This window comes from Amblyomma mixtum, chromosome 2 (assembly GCF_055824585.1).
Source record: "Amblyomma mixtum isolate Tamu chromosome 2, ASM5582458v1, whole genome shotgun sequence".
NCBI lineage: Eukaryota > Metazoa > Arthropoda > Arachnida > Ixodida > Ixodidae > Amblyomma > Amblyomma mixtum.
The window spans coordinates 234,416,573-234,437,017 of record NC_143013.1 but is presented as its reverse complement, the minus strand read 5'-3'; the positions used below and the strand labels follow the sequence as shown (position 1 = coordinate 234,437,017).

Here is a 20,445-nt window from a genome sequence, read left to right as displayed (position 1 = left end):
GTGCAGGCCAACGCAAGAGGGCCAGTGACGACCAGGCGCAGGGCCCCCCTCAGCACCCAGCCGGCGCTTCGGCCGCCGAGCAGCCGCAACCCAAGCGGCCCAGGGTCCTGCGGCACGTGGCCACCTGGACCACGGTCGCCAACGGAGCGGCCATCTCTTACTGCGCGCGGTCCAGGTGGCGGGACCAGGCGCAGCCCCTTCGCGGCGGAAAAGCGCTTGGCGGCTGCAGCGCCTTCCCCCCGCTGCGCCACTGCAGAGGGGCGCCCGGAGGAGGCGGCCCTCCGCATCCTCCAGTCCAGCCGCCCAGACCTGCTGTCCCCGGCGGCCGAGGAGCTTTGGAGGGCGCTGCCGGCAGGGCCCCCAGCGGAGCCAGGCGCCTCGCTCCCCCAGGCGGCTCGTGAGGAGCCCGTCCAGCCAGCGGTGAGCGGCCCCCCGGCGACGACTCTATGGACCCGGACCCGGAGGTCGTCGAACGCCTACTGGCGGGCCCCGGGACGGACGTTTGAGGGGGGGGAGATGTAGGGTCTGCTCGCGGGCAAGTCAAATCCCGCGCCGCTCACCGCGGGTAGTCTGGAACCCTTCTTCCCGAGTGGTGGGGCGGGGGGAGAGAGGCGAGGAGAAAGCCTTTATAAGGCGAGACCGGAGAGGCTCGCGGGCTCTTGCTCTTGGACCAGCCCTGCCGAAAGGACCACCTGACCCAGCTGCCACGACGACGACCGGCCCCCCTGATGTGAGAATAAACCCTTTGTACCAAGTCCTGCCTCGAGTGACTGCCTGTGCGCCCCCGCGCAGAGGAATTGCCCACAAGTAAGAGCCGGAAACGTGAAAAAGAAAAAAGGCTAGCTGCATTAATATGCTCTCCTCGTATCATTTCTGCGGCTCACAACTGATATATAGAAAGGCTTTGACACTAACACATGTATTACGGATTAGATGCCCGCAAGAGATAACGTGCCCTCGGTAATTTTTGCAACCAGCCAAAAATAAGAAAAACGGTTTAGAAGAGAGGCTCTAATCAGCGGACACCAAGATAACACTAGAATGAGCACATGTGCCTAGAACGTTTTGCTTGGCGGAACGAGTTTGAACATGAAAACACGGTCTTTTTCAATTTTTTTTTTAATTAAGGAGCGGCAGAAAGAAAGCAATGACTGCGAGAAAAACTCCAAAGCCAACATCGTTCTGTGGCGCTGACGGAAAGCAAAATTTTCAAGTTATGTAAAAGTCAGCAGTCAGTCACATTCACGTGTAAGCCCGCATTTCAGAGCCACTGGGCCCATTTTCTGCTTCACTTCAGCAAGCTTATTGCCCCGCGTTTGCTGCCGCAATAAATACGTTACAAAAAAACCGTGGCCTTGGCAAGTGGTTCCCGACCTTTGTACTTTTCAGCTCAATGCCTGATTCGTACCAAATTCGGCAATAACTGAAAAACTAGACCGTCTGAAATTAAGCTCCCTCTAAGAGTACGAAAACTTGAATTAGTAAATGTTCTGCTCTCCGCTCTGTTAAACGAAGGTCTCTCGCAAACGATGCTTAGTTTCCGAGGGGTGTAGTTTATGCGGTTTAGGGCATCCGTGACGAACCCTGACCTTGAGGAACCGTTTCAAGTGGGGTCCAGTGATGATAGGACAGAATCTATGGGGCGCTGACACTGCGTCTGTCAGACGGACACGAGGCAAAAATCGAGAGAATTGCAAAACACATTTATTACTTTGGTAAACATGCCCAACTTCACATACACATAAGTTGGACCCCACAGACACAAGGATAGACGACAATGACGCACATTCGGTTGAACGGAATAATATAAAAACAAATAATGGCGCCTCGACCGCACACAGGACAAATACAGCCCAAAACGTCTTGTACATCCCAAAACTAAATCCGCGGAATGCGTGCTTGCTTAGCACCGCTTAATCAGTAGTTGCTTTCCGGAATGCTCACAATTTCTTCCAGGAAGGCGTCAGGTGAGGTCAGTGGGGAGACCACAGAAGCCGGCTTCCCATTTCAACCATCCATATCGGTCTTTACATGAGAGGGAACTAACAAGCCTTCTACAAATTTCTATGCTCTTACATTGAAAAACAGAAACATAAAAAAAAAACAACCCTCGCACGAACTGTCAGGCTATTACAATAGAAAAAACAAATTTATGGCGAAGAACGTCAGCGGAGGTATTTTGATCACTAATAGAGCGGAATTTCTGCGTTTGGACTATACAGGCCCAACAGCGGGATTAAAACCACTCCAAAACACCTTAACACCAATGATATGTGTTCTGAGAGTGTCGGTTCACACATAAAACACCGCTCCACGTGTAGTTAAGCTAGTGCACGCCACCTACGAAAAAAACTGCTGACAGAAATAAAATGATTCCTATGCCTAAGTCATTTTGCGATTGCGGCTGCAAGTGATCAGCGGCCTTTGTCGCTTTCGGTTCATTTCGGTCGCTTTAGGCTCATCGGTTCAATAACTAAAACATTAGTACGTTCGGATTAGAGCCGCCACTGAGAGCCCGAAAAGTCAAATCTATAAAAGCTCAGTTGTCGGCCCCGGTACACGTGGGAATCTCTAAATGATCCCCTATCTTCCAGCGGTGCAATTTCAGCACTTCAGTAAATCCATCGGAAACACGGTAAGAAATTCATCGCAAACAGGCAGGTCGGCTCCAGCCAGGAGGACAGGACCGAATCTGCGGGACGCGAACACTGCTTCTGTCAGACGTATGTGAGATACAAGGCAGGGAATGCCCGACTGGGCACACAAAAACTGACATCGAAAACGAGAAATGAACACGACAAGAACATTGCATACATGAGATACAAGGCAGGGAATGCTCGAGTGGGCACACAAAACTGACATCCAAAACGCGAAATGAACACGACAAGGACATTGCCTACATGAGATACAAGGCAGGGAATGCTCGACTGGGCACACAAAAACTGACATCCAAAACACAAAAATAAGCACGACTAGAACATTGACATTGAAAGAGATTCCAAAACTCCTTGACGGTCTCAAAACTTGCTCAGTGAAACGGGTGCCGGCTTAGCACTTCCTTTCACTCACAAGTCGCTTTCCGCAACGTAGAAAGTTTCGCCTAGGGAGGCGTCAGGTCAACTCAGTGGGGACTCCTGAACTGTCAGCATTCGTGTTCCATAGCATTCGTGTTCCCCTTGTCGAAACGTTGGCTCTAGCAACCTGAGGTTTTCCCCTCCCTTGTTCATTTTGCGATAGCCTTCAGCAGTTCGTCCATGAAGCCATCAGGTGAAGTCGTGGGGCACGGTTCGGCGCCGCTGTCCGGGCTAGGGGCGCTGGGGTCAGAGGGCGACTGGAGTGTTCCACACGAACGGGGATCGGTGGATACCAATGGCGCTTGTGTTATGGATCCGGAGGGAAGGCTTGCTACGTTGATGGAGCGTATTCTTTTGAAGCGCCGGAGGGGGAAGCCTGCAAGAAAAAAGGGCGGAAAACTTCCGGTCAGTACTCTGAGCTTTCACTCTATGCTTGCTAACAGTACTGGGCGAGGACAAGCACTGCATGAAAATAAACAGAAAAACTTACCGCCTTTGATGACCACCTTCTGTCGATCTCCCGGTTCTAACACAGAGTTGTCGCCTTCTTCTACTCCGACGGCCCCTCCACATAGCCGGAGTTAGGGTTCACGCACGGCCACTTCCACTCTCCGCGGGCAGACGATATCGCCACTCGGGAGCGTGAACCGAATACGCCGGCGTCTCCGTGTCGTGGTGACATCAACGGGGCGAGGCTGGTTAGCGTCCGGGGCGGTCTTCATGACGACGGCTAGGCAGCAGGAATACGACCTCGCGAGCACGTCCGATTGATGTGACAGCTGAACGTCGTCTGGTGTCTGGTTAGCGCGCCGAGGTTGGCAACCCCCTCTCACTCGCGAAAACCTCCTCTCCGGGTAGTCCGGTCACTAGCTTCACAACCTGCTTCGGTCAGCTTTCCCTTCCCCTCCACCGCTGGCACAAAGACGCTATCGCCAGAATTGACTCATCGGTCTACAGATTAAGCCGCTCCCATTAGAGTAGCTTCCAGACTTATTTCCGGCCATTGCTTACCGGTTTTCTGTCTTCTGTTACTTCCCCAGAAGCTAGCCCCCTTTTTGCCTCTCCCTAAACAAAGTGCAGCTCGGGAATAAACCTTCAAAGTCATTTTTCTCATATCCATAAATGGCAGATTAAGCAGGTTATTGTCTTCTTAATCTATTTTCTTTCCTCTTTCCAAGTATTCCTGACCGCGGGATCAAAGAAAATTCACTTTCAAGTTCCCCTATACTTCAGATTCCTGTGGCACCCACATATTTTGAGGAATGTTCGCATCTCGTTTCTGCTGTTGTGTTCGACAATACTGATGCACAAAAAGTATACCACAACCTCCTTCTATAAATTTCCGCTTCCCTTCTCGACGTGGCCAAAACGTTATCACATTTTCTTGACCATTGTCCGAATTAAGCTTTCCTAGGAACTTGTCCGACCAAGGTGAAGCCTGGGCTGCGTTCCGGCTCTCAGGTCCTGCTCCTGGAACTCGCTCCCGCTTAACGCCCTACCCCACACACCCTATATGCACGTGCTGGCGGTGCTTCGTCTACTTCTAACCACGTGGAAAATATGTTATCACCACGTTCTTGCGACTGATGCCCTGAATACTCCGTTGCTCCTAACAGTTCTATGCGGCAATAATGACGAATCGAGCACTGTTAATTGTGGTCAGAGCCTTTTTTTTCTTCGTCGTTTTGGAAAGTTCCTGAAGGCGATCAGACAATTTCCATGTTAACTTTGGTCTGAAACATGTCGGTATGTTGCCCACTTGCTGCTTTTCGCTATCAGCAGTCTAAGTTCGTCAACAAAACAAGCCGTACTTGTGTCGTGTGGTTTCGATCGCGCCTGTGATGTCTGCACGCAGGTGGCCTGAACGGTTGCAAGCGGCACCGCGGATCGATGTGGTGCTGCTACGTAACATGGCTTCTAAAGAAAGCTTCCCAGTCTTTAGCGCCCCATTTGGTCTCAGTTGTATCATAATGCCGCATAACGAATGTCAGTTCTTGAGGGTACTTTTGTATTCCATTTATTTTCTCATTTCTTCGGACCCTAAAGGCCGACAGGATTAGTGTCCCTAACACGTGCACTACATGCTGTTCGCAACATGTCATTTAAAATACCCGATGCAAGAAATGAAGGCGTTTCCGAACACATAAAGCTAAGTAACCCATGAATGCTAGCAGAACAGACCATGATATTTGCGGTAAACGCAAATGCATGTACATAAACTTATAGTCAAAGAAAAAAAGAGAAACTCCTTATCAGAGTTGAGTCTCATGATTCCAATAAATTTTTTCCTCTCGTACTATCAGAATAAAAAAAATTGAATACAACAATCCTAAAAGACCAGTGCTGTAAAATTTCAAAAATTTTCTCAAGGAAAAGAACTTAAATGCGTAAATATAAACCGAATTGTTTCAGCGCAAAAAATAACAATAAAACAGCACAAGTGAAGCAAATAATGCGCAAAATAATATCGAAAAATATTCGATGAGTTGAATGTTTCTGCAGGTCAAAAACAGAGGTAATGGACAGGTAGTTTTGATCAGGACGACTTCTTCCGCTTATAGTGGCAAAGTATACTTTGCCACTATAAGCGGATCCTGCCTGATCCTGCAATAAATTGCAATATATTGCAATTTAATGCAGGATCAGGCAGCAGAACACAAGACAAGCCTAGCATGCTTGTGGTTCACTCTCGGGCAGCCATACTGAATTTTCATTGAAGCCCCCTGTAGACCTGGAATGTCGTAAGATAAAAGGCGCGTTCGCACTCACCCAAAAATCCGGCGAGTGAAGCGGAAAGCGGCGCGGCGCCCTTCGATTGCGAGTTCCTCGCTTCAGACTGAATTCTCGTTGTTACTGCCTTTTTCAGCGCTTTCACTGGCCGTAAATGGAGCACTGGTCTTTAGCTTCGTCTGACCTCGCCTATAACAAAACGAATGAATGATATTGTATGCTTTCTTTCTTTTATTCAGAGAGGCGATTTTGCCGCTTCTCAACTTAATAAAAGGGTCGGTTTGTTGACAGTAATGGTTTCCGTCCTGACAACCAGATGGCGCCTCTATTGGCTGAGTTTATTTTTTGCTTCTACGCTAGCATACGCTGAACTAAAAGTGGGGATGCGCCTGTGTTTAACGTACGTAAGCATGCTGGCGGCTATTGTACATAGACGGGGCAAATTTATGTTCTTTTCTCTTATATCTGTGTATGCCGCCAACAGCGACGTGGTGTGGAAAAGCGAGAAACAGCAGCGGCACGGCGGTTCCGCCTCGGTCGTGCGTCAACAGATGGGAACAGGTCACAGTGTTTGCGGCGACCGCGTTTGCTTCCCTCGCCGGATTTTTGGGCTAGTGTGAACGCGCCTTGCGCCTCCTGCCCTCGATCCTCCTCCCCTCGCTACCCCCCGTGCTGCACCACCCATTCTCCCAACCCTTTTGCGGGCCCGTTTGGTTAGTCACAGTCGAGGGTCCAGTGAACTATAACTTGCTGCTATGTCAGCACGCAGCCGCGTTTCTAGAACGAACACCTTCCGGTCAGTTGCCTTGGCCGATTCTCCCGACCCTGCTTGTGTGACTAAGCAGGGAGTGGTAGTTGATTGGGGGTTATTCCTTGGTCAAGGATAGACCTCTACCGCTATTGTGGCGCCTATCCCTGCATTCTAACATTATCAGGGCCACAGGAATCGCAAGACACCAATGGCTGGAAGGGGTACCCTTTGAAAGGAAAAAGCGGCGGCCTTTTTGATCACCATCCTACTATAGTGGGCTTGGCATTTATCACATTGCCGTTTTCTGGTGGTTTCGCAGATCTTCGGATTCCATAATGTACTGCTTGCTCCTTCGCCGCGTGTCAAAAATTCGAGTTGGGACTAAACCTGCTCTGGCTAGAAACGCTCCCCATAGTAACGAGTTGTTGGCCAGGGTGCCGGCGCCGCATTCGCTGGCACAGGTGGCTAATCAGCTTTCGCGTTTCTGTCTCTTCGAAGGCCAGGTACGAAATACATATTCTGCAATGCATGAAGTGGGCGCACCGCCGGCGAAAGTTGCTACTTAATTGGTTGGCACCACTGAACTGAAGCCAAAAATTTTTCAAAACTTCGCGGAGTGGAGCTACGGTAGAGAGTATGGTAGGAAATTGCTATGGAATCGGGAACGAAAAAGAAATCACCGTCCAAAGCGGCACGCGAGAACTCGCAGCCTTCTGAAGACGACCTCTTCTTGTGTGTATGGCTCCTCGCTCGAATAGGTTCTCTTTTATTTGCCAACAAGAGCAGTGTTAGCGCAAGCCAAGCAGGATGATGATATTGCTGGCTGTCCGTCGTGCACTTTGCGTGTATATTACCGTCAACAGAAATTTGAAAACGACGCCTTTTTTTTTGCGATGTTGACAAAGTTATAAAAATGAAGGAACATACGCAGCCGGCTGCTACACTGGCCAAGTATCCGCTGTTCATAAAGCGTCAGTGCGCACATGAGAGCAGGTCATATGGTCATAAGGCGGTTAAAAATATACCGGTGTGAAAGGAAAGGGAAAACACATTTTCGAACAATTTGTGTTCAGTGTCCAGTGTTTCATTTCTGGCCTTACAAAATTAGCACACAAATAAATAAGTAAAGATAAAATAAACAAAAGCATTTTCTTTTGCCGCGAGGGGAGCGCATGTAGATTCACCCACTTGACAAGCGTGCAGAATTCAAATCAACTGTCGGTGCAGGTTCCCGTAAAAAGAAAAACACACTGGAGCCGCTGAGCTCACGCCCTTTTATCCTTCCACTTGTGCCGTAGCTTTGCATTTAGAAATAGTGATTTTTTAGTTTGGGGTAGCGACATTACTTGTTAACAACAAGCAGTACGCTTTTGAAGCGTCGCAGACAACTAAAGTATTGAAAGGCGTTAGCACTGAAAAGAAGCAGCTAATCCATAAAATTCATTCTTGTCGATATGCTGCTAAAGCGGTTCTTTCTGCAGATGCCAAACGCGTTTAAACGTACAGGCGCGGACAAATTAAACGGCGCACGCAACTGTCTTCGAATATGTTTCATGCGTCACCTAATTGAAATTTCCACAAGTGGTACGCGCATGCTGGTAGCGGAGGTTGGTCGGCTTTCTTGTAGACATACAGTGTTTCTTCATTTCCAATGGAGAAGGCGTGATTGCAATTTCAACGAAATAGCGTGCTCCGGTTACTTATGTCCGCGCCTGTACATTGTTGTCACGAGGCATGCCCTCAGGATGCCGCGCAAGACGGGACGGATGAGAAGACACGGACAAGCATTATTTTGAAACTCAAGGGAACTGAATCACTTTAACCCTTCAAGTGAAACTTGTCCGTGCGTCTCGTTCGTCCAATCTTCTTTTGTGCGCCACTATTTTTTTTTGAGTTCATATTGTTACTTGGCGGCCAGCAGAAGAATGAGACGAGATGACTGATCGCAATATTTTTTAATGACCACTGGCCTAGTGCCAGCGCTCCGTCCCGCGCAACTGCGAGCTTCGTCTTCTTCGTCACGTTACGAGGGGCCTGCGAGCGATCGTCCAGTTCGTAAATAGCAGAAGACATCGACGAAGGGACCGCGATATGGTGATGGGCTTCAAGGGCAGAACAGAAGTGGCGAGGTGGTGAAGTGCTGGTCGCCACGATGAGAGATATGAGCAAATGAAATCCCGGTCTACGAAGCATCCGGGCCGCAGGTTGCAAGGAGCCGACGACCGAGGCCCTTGGACGCACAGGTCATCGGCATGGACAGGGGAACAGTGTATTTACTTGTCAGTGACGACCCAGGTCGGTCGGGTCACTGGTCCCCGGCGCGGCAGCGTCGTGAGTTCATCGTGTCTTGTGGTCGGGGCGCAGGACGGGGCTGGGATGAGCGACGAGGACGGTTCAGGTCTGGCGGGCAGTGCGGACCAGGTACACATGACCGATGACCGCGGCAGGCGCAGGACGTCGAAGCTCCGTGACCAGGGTGGCGATGATACCCCAGCACTTCCAAGAAATGTTGCTTGCTGACCAGCAGAAGAATCGGACGTGATGACTGATGGCAATGAGATGATTTAATGTCCGCTGGCCTGGCGCGAGCGCTCCGTTCCGATCCACTGTCAGCTTCGTCTTCTTCGTCACAATATATTATCTCTACCGCTATATTGGGGAACTCTTTGCAACTATTAAACGAGGCTGGAGGAGAAGGAAAGGCAAGGAGGTTAACCGGAAAAAGAAATTGATATGCAATCCTGTTCGAGGGGAAAAGGTTGAGGGGATGTAATGATTTAGGAGAAAATGCTACACCAAATTTGTGTGTATTTGCTGTAAACGACTGCAAAATATGGCGTCTGTTTCGCGAACTAAAAGCACACATTGTTTTGTTTTGTTTTTTTTGTCGTAAACCATTGAGTCAACTCACTTGCCTTTTCAAGTACAAAAAAGGCGCGGTAAGTTTCGGCAGGAATCTGAAATTCAACGCAGTTTGAAACCGAAAATTCTTTCACCCCTTCAGTAACAGCCGGAAACGAAAAAAGAAAAGAGGCTGGCTACACTATTATGCTCTCCTCGTATCATTTCAGCCGCTATGCACCCTGGCCAATCCCCCGCCGTGGGTATGTGCCATTCAGCCCGAGGACATCATCATCATCATTTCTGCGGCTCACAACTGCTATATTGAAAGACTTTGACACAAACACATCTTGTATTACGGATTAGATGCCCGCGAGAGATAAAGTGCCCTTGGTAATTTTACGCTTTTTTGCCTCCGCTTTGCCGTCTTGCCCTTGTTTAAATAAATCATTGGTTACCTATTCTCGACATAGCTCGCGTTGCGAAAAGTTTTTTTCGTCGTTTCAATTTTAACTCGCATTTTTTAAACTTCAGTTTTGCATTCTAGCGCCACTTGCGTTCGGTGCTCCCGCACTAGCGCTGTCCATACCACTGGCGCTACAATTTGGCAAGTGAACTGCAGATGGTCTTATTCGAAAACCTCGTCAAGTACGACTGCTAAACGGGCGAATTCATAATACAATCTTTAAGGTAGCAGCGCAAAAGACGGTAACGAAAAAAAGAACACAGGATGAGCGCTGTAGGACGGCGTTTGTACTGTGTTCTTTCTTTCGTCCCCGTCTTTTGCGCTGTTTCTCTCAAGCTTGTGATTTACGTTATGCATGTATGCTATTATTTTAACATGGGGATAACAACTGAAAACTGTGGCAGTGCAATCTTTTCGCAAAGAAACGCGATCCAATGTGCTCGTCGACGAAACAACATGACATCACACTTGTACGCGTATATTCCATATCGAGTATTCAAAAACTATCAGAAGCAGTAGACAAAAGAGATACGATATAATAATGCCGCCAGCGCAACAAAAACTTTAATTCCTTTTGTGCCGACATATCAGCCCACTATGAAATAGCGTGAATGATCGCCGAATTCAATAGCAGTGAGGCACAAGAAGGTTCTTCGACACTTGGCCAGTGAAGCCGAGCTGCAGCGCTTGAAGGTATACTTTGAATTACACAACACAGTGATGGAAGATTGGATTCAAAGACGCAAGGAAAGATGCACACAAGGGCACTGGCGCCAATAATGGCTAAAGTTTTCTTGTTTAGCGCTGCCCTCTGCTAACGAAGGAGGGTAAGTTGATGTGCTGCCCTCTAATTCCATCATCGTCATCCTTCTCCAATGCAGCACAGACAATCGACATAATATTCCAAATGGATGGTTTCACTCTGGACCAATCTAGGGTCGGCCTTTGCCATTAATTTTGCAATATTGGGCCGATTGGCTGTGCTCCTTGGAATATTTCAACACGTGAAGGAATACATGCAAATAATTGCGTGTATTCCATGATCACGTCACGAGTACGTGCGTGAAAGCGTAACGTAGGAATGAAAGTTTTTGACTTTGTCCCTCGGTTACTCTCGAATGCGCCAACTGGCATTAAACTTCATGTCAGCTCACATGCTCCAGCTAAACTGAGCACGAAAGACTGCCACCTTTAAAAGTATTACAAAAGCAGGTGTGATATCAAACTTATTACCGGCATAAGGAAGTTTCAGCGCTTTGTGGTCTTCTGCAGGTGTGAGTAGATAAGAAAATAGGAAAGAAGCCTAGTGATATGAGAGGACAGACCTATAAACAATACGGATGCGGTTGGTGTTTATGAAAACAAAGCAGGAGATAGATGCACTGTAGGAAAGCTTTGCAGGAGAAAATGAAAGTCTATAGAATACAGGATAGATTTATTACTCATTACAATGGCACATTCTTTAACCCAGTGAAAGAGGCCAAGCCGCCTAGTAGCCGCAATGTTGCCTCATTGAGAGAATGCACGTGCAGAAACTGGCTGCTCCCTCTTCTCCATAGGGTGCAGGCTTTTTATTGCGAAAGCAATACTACTCCCAAGAGCGGCTTTTCGCGTAGCGGCGGCCACTTGACACGTTTGACCTTTAGAATGACCCCTGACGTCATACCATTCCTAGTGACGTTACAGAGTGACGTCATACCAGGAGCGAGAGACGGACTACCAACTCGGCTGGTCGGGTAACGGCGGCCGCTTGGCAAGGCGCGCCGCGCTCTTCCCACTAGAGGCACTGCATATGCAGTATAAAACACCTGCTTTCGCAACCTATCAGGCTTAACCAAAGCTAAGCCCCCGCCAATTTTGTCTTGCGCTCATTAGAAAACAAGGTTGGGAAAGGTCGTACAGCTTCATGGAGGACAACCATGAGCTGGAACACAGATTGTAGAGGGCAGGGGAGAGAATAGCTACTTGCAGAGCAAGCGTGGCACTCTACGAAGCAGAAGGACGAAGGCAGCGACGAGCGGTAAATGCTTAAGAAAGGTACCGGAAGGCGGAGAAGTAATCTTCAGGAATAGAGCGAAGGGGAGACAGGAGGCACAGCAAGGTTGCGAAGATAATCGCAGCCTGGGAGTGCCCTGCACGCAATTACTGGCTGCTTCAGCCACCACTCAAGGCATTATCGAAATTCATTTTGAAGATCGATTGACTATCTGAACCTTCCGTGATTCATCTCTTCAGAAAATGTACGCGTTGTACTGAAGAATGAAAGGAACAAGCCATCTGACAGAGTGGTTTATGGACAATTGCTGTGCTGATTTTCCCTCAATATCTTGAGCTTTAAAACTTTTCTGCAGCAGTTTGCTTAATACAGCTGTAATTAAATCTACTGTAATTATAACTATATTAACTGCTGTAAAAATAAACCGTTGTAAAACGTGAAAACCTGACCTGCCTGAAGTTTGTAGCGAAGAAATTTGACCCGCTTCCATATGTTGAGAAAGGTTGCGCTTGTGAGGTGTAGGTTTTCACTTGCAGTCTTGAAACTACCTGCAAAAATGAAGCGCATCGTAGCTGTCTTCAATGAAGGTATGGGTTTTCGTGCATGAGTTGACTGCAGGAGGAATGAAAATAGTTCATAGAATTGCCAATGCGTGTAAGTAATCAAGTTTCACTGAATTTTCTTCACCTTAGACGCAGGCTTAGAGATGGGTTACACAGCCTTGGCTTATGTTTCAGAAGATCGAGCGATATTTCTTCTAATCAAATTTAGCTTTGCATTAGCTCTTCTTTAGGGAATCTATACGATAATACAGCAGCCACTTTACAAATTGGTACCCGACAGCTTGGATTTCCTCTGAAGACTGACTGACACTTTATGTATCTGTTCATATATCTTAAAGGATCTGTACTCTGTTCATTACTCTTTTTAATATATATTAATTATTTACCTGACCACGTTTCCTCCAGTATTCGAATGTTCGCTGACGACTGTGTTATTTACCGCACTATTAACTCTCGTGATCAACTTAGTCTTCAAACCGATCTTAACAGAGTACTTAATTGGTGTAACAACTGGCTCATGTCCCTAAATCCTAATAAATGCAAACACTTATCCTTCTCTCGTCGCCATAGCCCGCATCGCTTCCAATATTCCATTTCTAACACCTCGATTGATTCAGTATCATCTTATAAGTATCTAGGAGTCACCTTGTCTTGTGATTTATCTTGGCGCACCCATATTGGCAACATCATTTCAGCCTCGAATAAAACACTTGGTTTTCTCAAGCGCCATCTCCGCCTTGCCCCTCAACACGTAAAATTACTCGCATATAAATCGCTCATCAGACCAAAATTAGAATATGCCTCTGCCATATAGAGCCCGATCCAAACTTATTTAATTAATGCACTTGAAGCTGTCCAAAATCGTGCCACTCGATTCATCCACTCTTCATACTCATATGACGTCAGCATTTCTTCATTGAATGCATTATCAGGACTACCGCCCCTTTCGTTCCGCCGTCGCATTTCAAGTCTCACCCTTTATCACAAATTATTTCATTCTTCCCTCAATCGGTCACCGTATATCATAGCTACCGCACGCATATCTCACCGCACCAGTCATCCCCTACAAGTTGCCCGGCCGCCATCGCATATTGCCACCTTTCCTGCTTCATTTTTCTTTCGAGCAGCAACGGACTGGAACGGCCTACCCCGTGACATCGTCAACATCGCTTCATCCGCTACTTTTCAAGAACATGTAACCGATATCCTTCAGTGCTAAATAATATTCGCTGTCTTGTTTGCTCATTTCATTAAAATCCCACCCCTTATGTAATACTCCCGATACAAGGGGGCCTTTAAGGTAAATAAACTGAACTGAACTGAACAGAGAATTGTCGCCTTCTTCTACTGCGGCGGCCCCTCCACGTAGCCGCAGTTGGGGTTCACGCAGGGCCACTTCCACTCTCCGCGGGCAGACGATGTCTCCACTCGGGAGCGTGAACCGAACACGCCGGCGTCTCCGAGCCGTAGCCGCATCCACGGGGCGAGTTTTGCTAGCGTCTGGGACTGGTACGGTCTTCATGACCACGGCTAGGCAGCAGGAATACGACCTCGGGTACACGTCCGATTGATGTGAAAGCTGAACGTCGTCTGGTTAGCGCGCCGGGATTGGCAATCCCCTCTCACTCGCGAAAACCTCCTCTCCCGGTAGTACGGTCACTAGCTCCACAACCTGCTTCCGTCAGCTTTCCCTTCCCCTCCTCCGCTGGCACAAAGACGTTATCGCCAGAATTTGCTCATCGGTGTACAGATTAAGCCGCTCCCAGTAGAGTAGCTTCCAGACTTATTACCGCCCTTTGCATTCCGGTTTTCTGTCTTTTGTTACTTCCCCAGAAGCTAGCCCCCTTATTGCCTCTCTCTAATCCAAGTGCAGCTCGGCAATAAACCTTCTAATGTCACCTTTCTCGGAGCCATAAATGGCAAATGAAGCAGGTTATTGTCCTCGTAATCTGTATTGTTTCCTCTTTTCTAGTGTTGCTGGCCGCGGGATCAAAGAAGCATCACTTTGAAGTTCCCCTATATTTCAGATTCCTGTGGCACCCACATATTTTGAGGAATGTTCGCATCTCGTTTCTGGTGTTGTGTTCGACAATACTGATACACAAAATGTATACCACAGCCTCCTTCTGTCAAATTTTCACTTCACTTCTCGACGTGGCCAAAAAGTTATCACATTTTCTTGACCAATGTGCGAATTAAACTTTCCTAGGAACTTGTCCGACCGAGCTCAAGGCTGGGCTGCGCTCTGGTCCCCAGGTCCTGCCCGTGGAACTCCCTCAGAAGAAAACTCCCCAGAAGAAAAAAATTAATACAACAATCCTAAAAGGCCAGTGCGGTAAAATTTCAAAAAATTTTTCAAGGAATAAAAATAAAATGCGTAAAAATAAATCGAGTTATTTCCGCGCAAAAAAAACGATAAAGCAGCACAAGTGAAACAAATAACGTGAAAAATACAATAGAAAAATATTCGATGAGTTAAATGTTTCTGCAGGTCAAAAACAGAGGTAATGGACAGGTGTTTTTGATCAGGACGACTTCTTCCGCTTATAGTGGCAAATTATTGCAATTTATTGCGGGATCAGGCAGGAGAACACAAGACAAGCCTAGCATGCTGCTGGTTCACTCTCGGGCAGCCATACGGGACTTTAATTGAAGCCCCCTGTAGCCCTTGAAGGTCGCAAGGTCATAGGCGCGTCCACACTGGCCGCAAAATCCGGCGAGCGAAGCGGAAAACGGCGCGTCGAGGCCGATCGGCCTGATTGATTTCCTCCGCGGGGCGACGAAATGGCGGCGCCCTTCGAAGCCGCGGACCCCTCGCTTCGTACTGGGGTGGTATTCTCCCGGTGTCGCCTTTTGCGACATGTCGCATTCGCTCTTCGCTGATTGGCTCGAGCCGCGGTGACGGCGGCGTGACGACACGGACCCGCCTTCCTGCTACGTCATCGTGACGTCGCCCCAATTTACTACGCTTAGTCGAACAACGGAATGCGCTGAAGCGATTCGAGCGGGCGACGGGCTACCGTTAGCGTACGAACGCAATCGGCCGTTGCGGCTTTTGCGCCCTTGGCGTGAAAACATGGCGACGTCCTTTCAAGCGAGAGCCGCCCGCTTCAGCCAATTCAGCAGTCCTTGCGATTCCGGTCGGCATGTTTGCCGGCAACTACTGGTGTTGTTACTTTTCGCTATGAATTACCTTGCTTCGACGATAAAGTTTAAGCTGCAATTCAGCCTAGTTTTTTAGATACGCTTTCGATTCTGGAGCGCGCAAGCCTAATGGGACCTCCAGCTACACTGCTACCGTCTGCAACTACCCGAAACGCAACCGAAACCTAGCACAACCGTCCGGAACGAAAGAAAAATAGATTTGGAGCTTTTTCGCGGTGTTTTATAGACTTTAATGAAGTAAAGCGAGTTTATATTAAATTTGCAATTGTTTTTTTGAACATTAGACGGCATGTGATGTCAAATATTCTTGCAATGAAAGATACGAAACTACTGCTGCTAGTGGATCAGCAGTGGTAAATTGTCGCTTCTCGGAGTGAATGAATGCACCGCAGACGAATGTGCCGGCGGCTTTTTCCGTTTCTTCGAGCATCTGTAAGCACTTTTTTAGGCCCCGCCCATATGCGACATGTCGCAAAAGGCGACACCGGCAGAATACCACCCCCGAATTCTCGTTGTTTCTGCCTTTTTCAGCCTTTTCACTGGCCGAAAATAGAGCACCGGTCTTTAGCTTGGTTTCGCCTCGCCTATAAGAAAACATATGAGTAATAAATTTGCTTTCTTTTTTTTATTCAAGAGACGATTCTGCCGCTTCCGAGCTTAATAGGAGAGTCGGTTTGTTGACAGTAATAGTTCCCGTCCTGACAACCAGATGACGCCACAATGGGCTGAGTTTGCGTCTGTGCTAGCATATGCTAAACTAAAAGTGGGAATGCGCCTGCGTTTAACGTACGTAAGCATGCATACGCGTATGGTATGTAGAGAGCGCAAATTTATGCTCTTTTCTCACTATATCTGTGTATGCCGCTAGCAGCGACGTGGTGTGGAAAAGCGAGAAACAGTAGCGGAGCGGAGGCTCCGCCACGATCGGCGTCAACTGATGAGAACAGGTCCTAATTTTTTCGGCGAGCGAATCCGCTCCGCTCGCCGGCCAAGCGTGAACGGGCCTTAAGCCTCCTGCCTTGCACTATCCGTCCTGCAACACCCATTCTCCCAAACCTTGTCCGGGCCCGTTTGGGTAGTCACAGTCGAGGGCCCAGTGAACTATACCTGGTTGCTACATCACAACCCAGCCGCATTTCTCAAAAGGACACCTTCCAGTTAATGGCCTGGACTGATTCTAACGATCCTGCTAGTGTGACAAAGCAGGGAGTGGTAGATGAAAGGGGATTATGGCTTGGTCAAGCATAGAGCCTACTTGCTCTTCTGCATAGACTTGCTCTTCTGACAAACCCTATCTCTATTGTGGCGCTCTACCTGTATTCTCTCATTATCAGGGTCCTGAAAATCGGCCTACAACAATGGCTGGAAGGAAGTACCTTGAAGGAAAAATGCGGTTGCGTTCTTGTCTTGTATCCTACTATTGTGGGCTTGACATTTATCACACTGGCGCTTGCAGGTGTTTTCGCAGATCTTGGGATTCGCTAATGTACTGCTTCCTCCTTCGCCGCGTGTCAAAAATTCGAGTTGGGGCTGAACCTGCTCTGGCTAGAAAGGCTCTTCATGGTAATGAATTGTTGGCCGGGGTCCCGGCGGCGCATTCGCGAGCACAGGTGGCTAATCGGTTTTCGGGTTTCTATCTCTTCGAAGGCCAGGTATGAAATACATATTCTGCAATGCATGAACTGGACACTTCGCCGGCGAAAGTTGCTATTTAATTGGTTGGCATCACTGAACTGAAGCCAAAAATTTTTCAAAACTTCTCGGAGTAGAGCTACGGTAGTGAGTGTGGTAGAAAATTGCTAGGGAATCGGGAACGACATGAAATCACCGTCCAAAGCGGCGCGCGGGAACTCGCAGCCTTCTGAAGACGGCCTCTTCTTGTGTGTCTGCCTTCTCGCTGGCATAGGTTCTCTTTTATTTGGCAACAAGAGCAGTGTTAGCGCAAGCCAAGTGGAATGATGATATTGCTTGCAAAGTTGGAAAAAATGAAGGAACATAAGCAACCGGCTGATACACCGGCCAAGTATCCGCTCTTCATAAAGCGTCAGTGCGCACACGAGAGCAGATCATGGTAACCCGGTTAAAAACGTGCCGATGTGAAAGGAAAAGCAAAACGCATTTTGGAACAATTTGTGTTCAGTGTCCTGTATTTTATTCCTGGTCTTACAGAACTAGCACACAAATAAATACGTAGAAATAAAATAAACCAAACCATTTTGTTTTGCCGCGACGAGAGCGTATGTAGATTGACCCACTTGACTAGCGTACAGAATTTAATTCAGCAATTGGTGCAGGTTCCCGTAAAAAAAAAAAGACACTGGAACCGCTGAGCTCACGCTCTTGCTTCATCTCTGCATTTTATCCTTCCTCTTGTATCGTAGCTTTTTTTAAGAATAGTGAGTTTTTATTTTGTGCTAGCGACATTACTTGCTAATACTAGCAGTAAGCTTTTAAAGCGTCGCGTACCTCTAAAGTTTTGAAAGGCGGCAGCACTAAAAGAAACAGCTAAGCCATAAAATTAATTTCGTGAGGTTAAGTTGAAGGCCAGCACGGGTGAGGCAGCTGAATATCTGGCGCAAGCGCTGGAGATGCGTAAGGAAATCGGGCGAAACACAACAACACCATCTAAAGAGGAGAGACAAATGTTCCACTTGAGGCCGTGCAAGAGTTGACCATCATTCGTTCGAACGTAGCGGGAGCGTTACATAGACCGAATGGTATTACGGTGAATTCATATAGGCCGTCAGGGGTAACGAATGCTGTTTTAGGACTGTCGGACTCAGACATCGGGACTTGCCAATAGCCGGAACGGATATCCAGAGAGGAGAGAAACTCGGCGCCTTGCAAGCAGTCAAGGGCGTTGTATAGGATCGGTAGTGCGTGCGGGATTGTTAGTACCGCTAATTCTTTCTCAGCACATCGCCAGCTGCCGTCTTCAATGGACGCCATCGGCGTGAAAGGGGGGGGGGGCGGATGGAGGCGCTCAAAGCAGAAGCGTCTCCTTTCTCGGAACGCGGCCGCTTGCGAATGCGCCGGGAAATACGAGTGTCCCCCCCCCCCGCCCCGCGGTACCGATTGGCGCACGGGCAAGCACGAATGTGTATTTGTGTTTGTTTCTATTTTGTGGTGGAGAGAATGTTCTACCCCGCACGTGCTGGCACGACCGTGCGTTTGTGTTTGTTTTTGCTTATATTTTGATATTGAGAGGGTGGTTTACCTTATAGAAGCTGGAGGGCTGGCCATGCCCTTGAAGAACCAATCATGTTAAGAGCACAACATGATTGGAAGCTACGAAATGTGTGCCGGGCCTTTAGGGCTTTAAAACCGGGCCGCGGAGCCGGAAAAAAGGTTCTGCGCTAAGGTCATTTGCTATGCATCTTCGGATATGCCGAGTAGGGCAGTGTTAGCCAGTTCCATCTTTTTGTTGTTTTGTAAATTTTTTGCCGTTTAATTTGTCTCGAGTGCCTAAATTTGTATATGCTGTAAATATCTGCATATAAATCTTTAAGTTTCCCTTGATCCCTGCGTTTCAACTCATCGTAAGGCCGTCTCTAACGGGGCACCCATGGTGGGAAGAAAACGTTGCAGTCTTCAAGTGAACAAACCGTCTCTGGCGGGGCACCTCTGGTGCGAGCAAGGAATATAGAGAACCTGAACTTTACTGGCGTCGTTAATACGGTGTAGCGGGTGGACGTCTTTGCGCGCAATTTTGTTGAGTCGGCGATAGTCCACGCAAAATCGTATGGTGCCATCCTTCTTTTTCACCAGGACAACTGGGGATCGCCAAGGACTGGCAGATGGCTGAATAGTGCCGCGTTGTAGCATGTCGTCCACTTGCTCAGCAATGAGGCGGCGCTCGGGAAGTGACACACGGTAGGGGCGCTGGCGGAGAGGAGTATGGGTACCGGTTTCAATGGGTTGCTCGACAGTGGTCGCACGGCCCGAAGAAGAGGAGTGGTGGTCAAACGATGAGCGAAACTGCTTGAGCAGGGCAAGAAGCTGCGCTTGTTGAGCTGTGTCGAGGGCGGGGTCAATAGAGCGGTCGAAAATGTCCGAAGGCAGTGGGTGATCGGGAGTAGCGCCACGTGGAGTGAGGGCTGCGATGTCGGGACTGGAGGAGGTCACTTCGGTGTCCAAGAAACAGATCAAGTCTGCGGTCTCAAAATGACCAAGGCACTCGCCACGGAGCAAGGGGAACGCAGAGAATGAGGTGTTAGAGACGAGGATTGCGGCAGCACCGTGGAGAATGTCGATGACGGCGAAGGGAAGAGAGAGACGTCGGCGAGAGGCAAGGAGGGGGGAAGGCTTGAAGAGAACGGTGGCGTCAGAAACAGAGGCGGCGCACACAGGGACGAGCACAGCACTCTCAGGGGGAATATCGGTGTCCTCGGCAACAACAAGTTTATCATCACAGCGAGTCGGAGGTTCGTCGAAGGGTGCGTTACAGAGCGGAGAAAAGACGACAAGCGCACGGGCGCAGTCAATGATGGCGCTGTGGCCGGATAGAAAATCAAAACCAAGGATGACGTCATGGGAGCTTGCACGGAGGACTAAAAGTTCGACAACATATAAAACATCGGCGATGGCGACGCGTGCTGTGCAAGCGGAAGAAGGATGAACGGGCTCGGCGCTAGCTGTACGGAGGAGAGTCCCAGAAGATGGGGTGGTAACTTTTCGAAGCAAACGCAAAAGTTTTCGTTAATTACAGAAGCGGTGGCCCCAGTGTCCGCAAGCGCAAGTGTCGGGACGTCGTCTGCAAATATGTCAAGAAGATTCGGCGGTGAAAGACGAGGACTTAAGCAGGGCGATGAGAGCGCAGTTCGTGCCCCAGGAACTGCGGCTGCCAGTTTTCCGAATCG

General features: G+C 48.6%; 1 long non-coding RNA gene across 1 annotated transcript in view; it reads left to right on the top strand.

Moving 5' to 3' along the window:
* Window positions 1-243: 243 nt before the first annotated feature.
* LOC149362988 (uncharacterized) overlaps window positions 244-20,445 on the top strand; it is an 84,160-nt gene continuing 63,958 nt past the window's right edge. Inside the window, exon 1 of the long non-coding RNA XR_016288552.1 lies at window positions 244-420. This is a non-coding gene — a long non-coding RNA (uncharacterized LOC149362988). The remainder of the gene's footprint in view (window positions 421-20,445) is intronic.